The sequence below is a fragment of the Mastomys coucha genome, unplaced genomic scaffold (assembly GCF_008632895.1).
Source record: "Mastomys coucha isolate ucsf_1 unplaced genomic scaffold, UCSF_Mcou_1 pScaffold14, whole genome shotgun sequence".
NCBI lineage: Eukaryota > Metazoa > Chordata > Mammalia > Rodentia > Muridae > Mastomys > Mastomys coucha.
The window spans coordinates 126,083,115-126,093,885 of record NW_022196896.1 but is presented as its reverse complement, the minus strand read 5'-3'; the positions used below and the strand labels follow the sequence as shown (position 1 = coordinate 126,093,885).

At 33.0% G+C, this 10,771-nt stretch overlaps 1 pseudogene; it reads right to left on the bottom strand.

The window, feature by feature from the left end:
• Nucleotides 1-9,750: 9,750 nt before the first annotated feature.
• LOC116089546 lies at nucleotides 9,751-9,851 on the bottom strand (annotated as a pseudogene).
• Between the last annotated feature and the right edge of the window lie 920 nt (nucleotides 9,852-10,771).

Below are 10,771 nucleotides of genomic sequence, written 5' to 3'. Positions count from 1 at the left end.
ATATATATATTTTATATATATATATATATATATATATATATATATATATATAAATTTTTTGAGACAGAAAAAATGGAACTAACCAGACAATTAAGGCTTGAGACTTTTTTTCTGTTTTTCATTACCTCATCTTTTTTCCTATTTTGATGAGTAAACTGAAATGTTTGCAGATTATAAGGTAAAATCTTAAATGAAGCCAGGCTCATGCAGTTTTCTATTAGGTAGTTTCTATTAAAACTATCTAAAAGAAACAAAACAGTTGGCTTATTACAGAAAGTACAATATCATACAATTGAGACTCCCAGGGAGAACCTGTATTTTTTGTTGTTGTTGTTGTATATTATCTCAACTTATGTAGTATATCTCTAATATTATCTCAACTTATGTAGTATATCTCTAATGCTAATTTAAAAATATAGTCATGTAGTATATCTTAACTACAATCTAAAAAGAAAACTTTTTTTAGTTTAAAATAAACTGGTAATTGTGGGTCAGAAAGAACAGAGAGTGGGAAAATAAAATTAATTTAAATACTAGGATTAAATCACAGAAAAATTGTATACAAAAAATGAATGCTGTCAAAACATAAACAGGACATTTTAGAATTTTCAAATTTGGAAACAAAAGCTGTAGAGGTAAATATGCCATTATTTCAATTGTTTATTGTCAATACCCACAACCCAAAAATGATCACTGCTTTCTGTACTCCATGAATTACACCATGGAAAGTTAATGAGCCCTTTGTTCTTAAGCAGTGCACAACATAGCTCGTCCTTTTCTGTTTCCCTTTCCATCCTATCCGACTGAACAGGTACAGGAAAATATCTCTATGTAATGAACCTGGATAGTTATCAGCCAGCACAAGTGGAAAGGGCACAACTTACTCTAGACCAGATGGAACCATCAACGGGGCAACAGCAATGTATCCTATTCAAACAGTGTAGCTATCCCAATGTATCCTATTCAAACAGTGAAGGTATCCACTTATTTTGTGTGGTGAGTCTTGTGTACTTTTCTACAGATGGGAGAAAAAAGATCTTTCAATCTTTAGTCATGTTGACTTGTGCTAGAAATGAAGTGGAGAGGAAGCTGAGTTAACATCTAGGTGCCAAAACCCCTGTGGTATATTAGGCTACATTAGAGAGAGGAATTGAACGATGGTCTTGGCATAACAAAATTTTCCTCATATCTCTTTCAGTGGACATAGGGGTATGAACATATGATCAATAAGAACTTAAAATGTTACATTGGGAGAAGATCAAGCTCTGAAATTTCCCCAAATCCTACTTGGCTCCAATGGGGTCCATGGAGTACAAATGAGGAAACAGGATTAAGTATGCAATATAGAAAGCACTTCAGAAATCTCAATAAACATTCCTTTTCTTCAATTATCAGTTTCTATTCCAGAAACTGTTTATTATTATAATTTAACATTTTGAATGACTTCTTATGCTGACATATGCAATGCTGTTGCATTATTCTACTTCTGTGGTCCAATGCTAACTTAGGGGACAAAGCCATTTGAGATTAGGAGAGAGATATTCTAAAGTATGTCTGGCATTTGGATAACATCACCTATGTTGGTTGATGCCATTTCAATAGAACAGGATGATTCCTCCATGATGAAGTTAAAGCAAGGTAATGTTTTCATTATACTTTTAGATTAATGACACTCCTGCATTTATAGTGTTTGTATCCTTAATCATTTAAATTATTTTGATCATAACTTTATGACCTATGCACTACTAAACCACAATATTGTTCATTTTCATTTTTAAGTACTGTTTTATAAAATACAGGCACAATCAGACTCTGTATTCTATTGATTCATATTTCTTAATGAATATGTTCAACTTTCTTTTTATTGTATATAAGAGTAAGAATAAATTCATTTTCAATTCTGAGAGGTTAGGTATTTTAATTTTATCTTCTATAAATATATATATTTAGAAAATTCAAGACAGGGAGGGTATCTTATGCCTATACTCTCATCATTCACGACACTGATGGGCAATGACAGGCTGTTTTAGGTGAACTTGGGCATGATGAGTTTTTGCCTCAAAAACAAACAAACAAACAAAAAAGCACAAACTGGTTAGGATCAATGGCTACTCTCCCAGAGGAGCTGAGCTCAATTCCTAGCACCCACACAGAAGTTCACAATCATTGATGATATTGTTTCCAGGACATCTTCTGCCCTCCATGAGGTGCCAAGCATCCATATGGTGAATAGATATAAATGCAGACAAAACACCCATACACATAAATGTTAAAACCTAAATAATAAAACTCTAATAGTGGCAAAGCATAAAAGGAATTTATTAATTTTATATTTCTATACCCGTATATTTTAATACTTTGAATAAATGTTTTCCTTTTGAGAGGGAATATTTCCTATTTATGTTATTGTAACAAATTATTTGATTAGTACAACTGTATAACTTATCACCAAGTTACAAAATGAGAAATTTAGGCACAGAGAGAAGTTGAGTCTTTTTCAAGATTACATAGTTAGTAAATATGGCATATTCATGCATCTGAATTGACAGCTTGTTGTACTTCCATTTGGGTAATCATCCAGTAGGTTGTGTGCTCTGGTTTCTTAAGGAAATTATACCCATGTAACTATTCTGATTTTATGTGTCATCTTTACCTGGGAGGAAGCATCCTGTAACAATAACAGTCTGAATTATTAATCAGCAAAATGAGTAAAAGTAACTTTTTAAATCTTCTTTGCTATATTATCTTAGGGAAATATGTCTGATTTTCAAATACAAGGTGTGTACTTCTTACCATCTTGTGGACTGGGGAAGTCTATCACATGGTTTTTCTATAGGAAAATACATTATTCTTGTCCCTACTCTTATTTTTTCTCAAATCTTCCCATCCATACACCAAAATAAGTGAGGGATTTCCATCACTGGGCTTGAGTTTGTACACATACATACTGGATATTCTTGGAAGCCATGCAGTCTACATTTTCACCAACTACCATTAGGGCCAAAAGTTCACTCCAGAAACCCTTTTTACTAAAATCACTAGGATGCTCCCAAGATTCAATCCAAAAGCAAATTTCTTTCATCAGCTTTTGCAATTATTTTAGTAGATTCTTGCCTGCTGTGAGTTTACTCTATCCAGATACTCCCATGGTACAATCTAGATTTCCTCCTTTCTTTCTGATTACTTTTTGATGTTCTCTATAGATTTTTTAAACTTTTTGAATATGTTCAAAATGTTGATCTAAGTGCTGTTATTCTCTCTATCGATTTTTATCAATTTAGATGATGGCAAGTCTATCCAAAGCTTCAATTAAACTCTATCTACTGATGGATTCAAAATCTTTAATCAAAAGCATGACCTTTTCATATGAGCCTCAGATCCATATTTTATGAGTTCCATAGACCTATTTAATATGTTGTCTTAAAATTCTCAAAGCAAACTCATTTCAACATATATCTATAGTTACAAACAAGGATTTCTATTGGTTCCAACTTAATGAGTGGAACCTTTGTGTGAAGCTTTGTAAAACCAGGCTGTTTAGTCAGCTGTTGCTTAGGCTTACTCCCTCTATCCAAACCATCAGGATACTTTATCTACATTTTCTCTGAAAGAGTTTTCAAACCCAGAAGAGAAACTCTCTGATTGAGTCATCTTACTAGACCCAGATCTCTATGCTTAACGTATCAATTATAGCCTACTAATATATTAACCAAATATCAGTATCAGGCGATAGAAATGTGTCAGGTAGGATCAAGACTACAAACCAGCAGTTCTGTTAATGTCCTTGCCAGCAGCACTGCTGGAAGATACTCTTCCTGCTGGAAGTTGTCTCTTCTAAAGGAGCATCCTTGACTCAAAGCTACACATGCAAATGAGACAGGAGGCACTTGCATACCTCATGGCTGAGCTGGCTGGTCTAAAGGCCTCTCCATGCTTCACTCATTCTCAGTGCGTTCTATTAAAAGCTGCAGACTAACATCTCAGGGTCATGCTCTTTCTGAGGAACTGCCATCTCTCTACAGGTGCTCTGCTTCCCCTCTATCCCTTAAGCTCCTAACCCACATGAATCTATGATAAAGTTTCTATGGAAAACTCACCCTTTGTGGTCAGAGGATTTCATTAGTTGAGCTTATAAACATAGATAGACCTTGAGGCTACTGACTCAGTGGAAATGTTGAATGGCTGTGAGCATGGAGTCCCCAGAACTCACAATTTGAAACCCACCTGAAGCAAGAGAGAAAGCCTCCATCAAACTCAGACATAGCACCTTTCCCTTATCTCTATGACCAACTAGACACATGGCCACAAATAATTCTTATTTGAAATCCTTATCATACACTTTTGTGTGTTTTCCCATTTGAGATTCTGAAAGGTGTGTGATGTTATTTGGTTCTTTAGATATCATCAAATGTCACCCAAGGGAGAGCTGAACATGTATCTTATCTTACTCATGTATTTTTTTAGCTCCCTGCTGCACATAAAGTAGCCTCTGTCTGCCTTTTGGATGATGAGACACTTGTAACCAAGATTTTTCTTGGAGGCAGGTAGCAGGCAAGAACCTTGCAAATGTTGAGGCGCATAGCTGACTGTATTCTGACAGCACTAAGTGACACAATTCAGCTGAGTCCAGTGAGTATGTCTGATCCATAAAATGATGAGCAACCTAAATTCCTTTATGTCATTTCATGAATATATGTTGATCAACAAGTCTTGATATGTCGTGGTAAGCTTTTTTAACCTGTACATTAAGCTATATTTTTGAAGAGCAGGCTCAGCATATCATGTCTGCTTAATCTCCTGATGGCTGTCAATCATGTTCTGAGTAACACCACTAGACAAGAACATAAAAACAAAAGGCAGCATATTCTGGCATCTAAAAACATCTCAAATTTAATCTTTTGTAGATACCCCATTGTCTCTGTACAAGAGTAGATATCTTCCATACATGTGTTTCTCTCTAGGTATATAACATTGTCCTGTACAACCTAATGGTTCTTACACTTGTATCTCCTGTGTTTTTTGAGTATTGAATTACTTATCAGGTTTCAGTCAAATCATCACTTTCACAGGAGAAAATATATTCACCACTGGTAAAGTTATAAGACACTGTTAAAGAACCTTCAAGCACAATGTGCCTGTCTTTGTTGGAGTCATTTAAATTTTGGTTGTGTCTGCATGTTTAATGTCAGTGATTTTTTTGGGGAGACTGTTGACTTTAGGAACAACATGCTTTTTTTGTTTTCACTTTCTTATTTGCAGTGATTGACACAGTGTCAGGAACACAAAAAATATTCAGTAAATAATTGTGGAAAGAATGAATGATCAGGAAATAAATTGACTGAGACATGTACAGAACATTCAGAATTTACTGTTTCTTAATTATTACACTAACTTACATATTAAAATTGTGAAACTGCCTTTGTATCATGAAGCAATACAGGTTGGTGAGGTTTAGCATGCTTAAGAATCTATTGAGTAGTGAGTTAATATGCAAACGGTCCATTTTTATAATAAAGAATGAAGTAAACAAGCTTGGTTACCCACAATCTTGCATTTCCAAGGATCAATCAGGGTGCTTTAAATACACAAGTTTCTTGTAATTTATTTTAATAAACACTGTCTGTTGAATTTTTGACAGTTGTTTTAAGAAAAACTGTATTTTATCTATTACATTTAAGATATTTCTAGTTGCCTGTTGAAATGTACTCAGAAAATATAAACTGACTAATATTCGTCTAAGAAAAAAAAAACAAATGAGGAAATAAATACTTACAGAAATCAACAATGAAAGGGAAAATAGTTATTCTTCAACAACAAAGGAGTTTTGATTACTTTTCATTTTTGGTTTATCCATTCTGACTTTTTTTCTCCACCGTGTCATTAGTATGTGGAACTTAATTGCATATAAAGAATGAAAAACTCATGTAGTGCTAAAACAGAATGAATCTATGATTTTTTTAAAAAAGTATATTCAGAATGATTCTATCATTCCATAAAATGATCTTTAAAATCTTTTCTTGTCCAATTAAAAATTGGTGATCCAGATTTGAAATAAATTGTAGTAAAGGTGAGCATCTTATTTGTGGATTATTTAATCCCTTGGGTCCCAAAGTAGCAAACTTTCCAAACAAACAAATAAAAATTCTTAAAACTTCAGTAGTGATATATGAAATTGGCAAAACTAATTAAACTAAATTTTCTGGAGTTTGTTGGGAGAATAATAGACATGGGTGCCCACCCACACACATACACAAATGAAATGAAAAACAATAAAGCCAGTGCAGTATTTGTTTATCTTTTGTTAAAAGTTACCCAGAAATCAATATACTATGAACACATATTTGCTAATTTCTCTCATTTACTTATTTCCCTTTTACATTTTATGTTCTCAAATGATTTTACATGGTATGCCATAAAGTAGGAGATGAAGAAAGGCATGGGCAGATAGTGAGTAGATAATAAATTTATATTTTCATAACTCTCCTATGTTCCTAAGGAGACATACATAAAAACTCACAGACAGGCATACAATGAATTTACTTACTCAGAACTTCAAAACCCAAGCCTGAGAGTACTCATCTTGTGAGATGAGCTTGGAATACATGGAAATCCTTATCCACACCACTCAGGGTACTTGTATGATCTGTCTTTTAACTGGCTAGACCTAGATCTTAATATTGTGAGTGATTCCTTCCCTCCAGGCAACTAGGTTAACTTTCCTCTTCCAGTTCGGCTAAATGTAAGGGGAAGAATCAACAGTTATTATTTAATATGAACATTATTGATAATTGAAAGAAAATGTTCTGTTTTAACAGGGAGATAGCACTTTTTTTTCAAAAACATCACCAAGCATATGGTGACATGAGTGGACATTCAATTCAGTTTTGTAGTCTTAAATTCCTGCCTAAAAATTAATCTTTGTTGATTACACAGTCAAACCCTGTCCTGAAAAAACAAAAAACAAAATAGAGTTTATAGGCAAATACATTTATTCACTAACTTTGTTTGATAATTGCACCTCTGTATTCTTTTGAAGTGAGACAAATAGGATTCTTAGAAGTTTAAAACAAATCCCCCAAGTTTGAATGGATATGTACGTCTTTCAATGTACATACATTTATACCTGTGTATAAAGACATGAATTTAATTTTTGCACAAAATTTGTGAAATTATGTGAGTAATATTTCATTTCCATTTTCTTTTACAGCAGGAACATAGTAGTAATGAAACATCAAAGGTGTCTATGGTCACACAGAAGATATGTATGCATTGTAGAGGAAAGATGGCAATGTTTCCCTTTTCTATACTCTTTGAGTCAGTACAAGTTTCCCAATAGAATTTTTAGGTTATTTAGGTTTTTCAAATGCCATGGTCTCATATGAAGAATTAAATGCTCTTCAAATTCTAAAACTACAACTCAGGACCTTAGGCTCTTAACTTAATCTTAATCAGTATTATTTACCAATCATTATATTCCAAATTAATCATACTTCATTAGGCAAACTTTACAAAGAAAACTTCAAAATGTTTTATAAACCACATTGTGTACAAAGTTTTGGTTTTATATGTTGTCAAGATCCACAAAATATCTCAATAGGACTGTCTATCCCATTTTTCACACATGTTGGTATGAGAAAAGACAAGCCTGGTGTGGCCATGATTTCACAGAAAGGAATAAACTTTGGTTGCTGACTCCCCAAATAGGTAGTTGATTCATTGTGGTAAAACCTTGATCCTAGAAGTGCTAACTTTCTTAATTGGTAGTGAACAGGATGAACATTTGCTTTGAAGGGAGTTACTTCTACAACCTTTCAATGTTGCTGGTTCTTGAAAGATCTATCAAACAATAATTGGAACCACAAATTCAAATGATTCTTTCTCGGGATACATGTTAGAAACACAAGAACCATGATAATAATTTCCCAATTTTTATATTCTATATTTGCTGCATCTCAAGCGGAGAATGATTAGTGAACTTGTTGTTTGAAAATGCTTAAATAGAACTGAACCCTGAAATCCTGAATCTAAGTGCTGAAAAGTCTCTTGTAAGTATGGTGCATTTGTGATTTGAGAAATAAGACAAACAGCTGTACTGGAACAGTTTTCAGGTTGTTAACATATGGAAGGCATAACAATAAAAGTGCATTAGAATAAACCATTCTTAGCATATTATAAATATAAGCTCTTTGAAACAAAATGATGTTTATAAAAATAATTACATCATGCTGCTCTTTTCAGAAAGTACATCAGCTTCTTAGATGTGTTGAATAATACTAAGGGAGGAAAAATACTTTTTCAAAGGTTACTAGTTAGCAAACATTCTAAAATTAGTGTCCTAAGATATTTACTTGCAAACTTCTTTTTCACTTACCAAATTTTCTTACCAATTTTTTAAAGCTGACATATGCATAGTAATGAAATTCAGGTTTAGTTGTTTTTGGTGAATGTCATCAGAAAGTGCTTGATGTGAAGATAATTTTTGAAATAAGACACTAGGTTGTACCTGTAGGTCTAGGTCTAGATCTAGCAATTTACTAGATGATTATCCTTTAAATATATTATTCAGGACCCAGGATTTATTATGAGATGAAGAAAAAATGACAGCCCTTTGCATTCAAGAGAATCTCAAACAATATTTTAAAAAATATTTAAGGAATTACTCCTCATGTTATATTTATTATGTTATATGTGTTGCTTTTGATACGGAACTTTACTATGTACAATTGGGGAATGATCTAATAATCCAATAGTCTTAATTAATACATTCTTTAAAATGCTGATACAGTGTCAGGTGTGGTATCTCATGTTTGTAATTCGAAATGTTGGGAGGCTAATATAGAAGGATAATGATTTTAACACTAGCTTGGGCTACAGTGAATTTCTTTTTTATGGCACCTTGAGTTACCTAGATAGGGCTTAAATCCTTCTATAAAGCAACCATTCAACAAATGTAAACTCTATTTTCCTAAGTTTATATAAATCATTGAATCACAAAACAATTTACCAGAAGATATGAAGTTCCCATTGAAGGTTAAAAGTTTAAATGCTGCTCATAGTGTTTACCCAGTACATGAGTAAGCAGGTGGGTGAGAAGATGGTATTATCAGTTGACTTATATTTAGTACATCCTTATTAAGAACCTACTGTTTTATAGAACTGCCTTAAGACATGCATGAGAAATATACATTAGGAAGTTAAAACAAGTAAGCATACAAAAGCTTCATTTTTCCATACCTACAACCTAACTGAATCACTGGCCTTTTTCTGGATCCCATGGACAGTTCTGAAGTGGCACAGTTAGTTTAACTTTATTAGTAAACTTTGCAGAGAAAGGACTTCCATATTTTGTGAGGTCACATACATGCTCATATTTTCTGTTCTTAACTATCACACTTTTCACAGAGTGTCCAGGGATATTTTGAAATCTGTCATGATTTGAAGTGATTCTCTGTTAGTTCAAAACAGTCACATTACCATTATCTATCTCCATGCAGTAACAGCTTCATGGAAAACTTCTCCCAACCTGTGTAAATTAAACAAAACAAAGTTTATTATAGTATCATGGGGATTATGGTATAACTTAATGGCAGAGATTTGGATATGCTATGACATGGGCTCAATCCATTGAGTAATAATAAGAAAACAGTGTTTTAAACTTAATAAAAGCATGTTCTATGGTTTTGCTCACATGTGCTCAATGATATATAAGAATATTTTTAAGTTTATGGTTTTATAAGGTATGCTATTTTTTTAAGTATGTAACACTTCATGAATTTGCATGTCATCTTTGCACAGGGGCAATGTTAATCTCTATATTATTCCAATTTTAGTACATGTGCTGCTGAAAATATTTTACTTTTATATTTACTGAGATACTCAGTTGTCATTTTTTTCAAATTTTAAGGCACCTATAATATTTGTACTCATATTTTATATTCATTATAGACCTATCTGTATCTGACATCACTAGAAAAATAATACAACTTTAAAAAATAACAGGTCATGGTTTACAACTCTTATCTAGGAATTTAATAAGCATTAGAAATTAATAAAAATATATTTTATAAATAAATCCTAAGATAAACCACTGTAGCAGGTGAAGGATCCATAGATACTGGTCATATATACTAAGACATCTTTCTAAATGGAGCAATATGTCTTCTCTGCCTCTTTTGGCTGAAGGATAACATTAAATGACTATACAAATTAACAGACCATAATCATTTGAGATAATTGCTTGAGATAAGCTTACAAAGATCTTTCAGAGGGATAAAATAATTTTCTTGATATAGTTTGAAGATTCTTAGAGAGCATACAATTGTTAATATTCTCTTACTGTTCATTAGTTACACAACATTAAATTGCTACCAAGATTATTAAGGTCACCTCTTGCTATGGAAGAAAAGTTTGGGATAGATGAGTTCTGTCCCATTCCTTTCCTCTCTCCCCTTAGATTACTTTCTTCTATTTTATTATTATTATTTAAATCATTCCCACAACTCTGTTAGGATAGAGATAAAACAGAAGTCTGTGTGGCCAGTCTTTGGCTAGTTTGTGGGGTATTCATTCTTCCATCATCTCAACCCTTTTTCTAACAATCTTCCAACCCAACGCTAGATAGGTGAGAATCCAGAATAGAAAGGAAAGGAAGGAAAGATGCCTAGATAAAGTCATGGGTCATAAAGCAATTATTGTAGATTACTTCCAGTCGATTAGGGACATCAACTACGTTGGGAGAAGTTTGATCTTCACCGCCACATTATATAATTTC